Here is a 1,570-nt window from a genome sequence, read left to right on the forward strand (position 1 = left end):
AAAAGAAAAAAAAGGGAAAAAAAAGGGGAAAATAAAGAGGGGGGGGAAAAAAAAAAAAAAAAGGAAAAAATAAAAAAGCCCAGCTGCCCGGAAATGAAAGTTTCTTATACGGAAAGGACAGTAGGATGTATGGATGTCTAGTTTCCTTGGATTTTTAGGCAGTTTCCCTTGCAGCTGCTGCCCTCTCGAGGAAACCTCTCATCTGTTCCATTTTTATTGTGTTTTTTTTTTTTTTTTTCCCGGAAAAAGAAACGATTTCCTTGCAGAGAAAAGGAGCATGGACAGAGTTTGTGGTTCTGCCCAAGTCCAACATGGCCAGCAGTGCCAGGGCCAGCCTTCCCACATGGAACCACTGGGAAAGAGGATGGCATCGGGATGTGGGGTTGCAGCCCAAGGGCATCCCACCTCCAGGGGAATCCTTCCAAAATCCACGTGTTCCGTGGTGGCACTCCAGGGTGCTCCGACCCCAGCCCTGCTGGTGCTGGAGGAAGGTCTCCCACCGGCATCACCACCAGCTGCTGCCCGCTTTGCTCCCCTGCTCGCCTCCCGAAAACACAAGAGAATTGGGAATGGGAGCAAGAGGTGAGGACAGTGCTCCTCTCGGATGTCTGAACATCAACGCGACGCTGGCACGGAGCTGACGGCAACCAGGAGCCGTCGGGATCAATGAGGCTGGTGGGGATGGAGAGGGATGGGAGGGAGTTTGCGGGGAAAAGCGATGCCTGAGGTGGAAGAGCAGCGGTGCCATGGCCTGGAGCCCTCCTCCAAGATGCTCTCCCCTGGGCAAATCCCAAAGCAAGCACAAACACCCCTTAGTGTTATTTTTCCATAGACAAGCCCTTTCATGGATCACGGATTTACACCACTTTTCCTTTACACCAAAGCATCGAGGGGCTGAGCACCCCGATTCCTTCCTTGTTCCAACCCACAGGTGGTGGGAGCACCTCTGGGTGACCCTGGCACACTTGGAACAGGCTTGCACGGGGCATCCCAACTTTAGAGTGAGGTGGTGCAGCTCTTGAGCACAGCTTGGGGAAACTGTCCATATGAGGAATAAATGGTTTGGGCAATGGTGTTCGGGGCAGTGCTGGGCATGGGAGGTGGTGAGAAGTGCTGGGGTCAGGCTTTGTGACCTCGAGTGAGGATGATTGTGGAAACCAAATTCATCCTGTCAGCAAGCCAAGGTTTGCTGAAAATGAGTCCCCTCCTTAGGGTTAACTTTGCCCTAAAACTGTGAGGTTACAGCTGTGGACCCTGTAGGTGCAAAGATCTGGTGACAATCTTGCCATTTTCCATCAATTCCTTTGTCTCAAACCGGGTTGCAAACATGTTCAACCCCTCTCCAGTCAGAAATAGGGCTCATGAGCCTGATTTTGGGGACAGGTGGGCAGGACTGGGGACGGGAACTGGAGAAGTAAATGAAGGCATGTGCTGCCCTTTAAAGCACCACTCTTTTTCCAAACCCCATTTTTACCAGCGTAACACAGGTGGGAATACAAGCTGTGTTTGCTTCTAAAGTCCACTCTCAGCTTCAAGATTAACACAGCACTGCTCAGACACAGAGAATGTT

Source organism: Empidonax traillii, unplaced genomic scaffold, assembly GCF_003031625.1.
Source record: "Empidonax traillii isolate 1590-97213 ecotype Southwest subspecies unplaced genomic scaffold, ASM303162v1 scaffold5126:size8872, whole genome shotgun sequence".
Classification (NCBI taxonomy): Eukaryota; Metazoa; Chordata; class Aves; order Passeriformes; family Tyrannidae; genus Empidonax; species Empidonax traillii.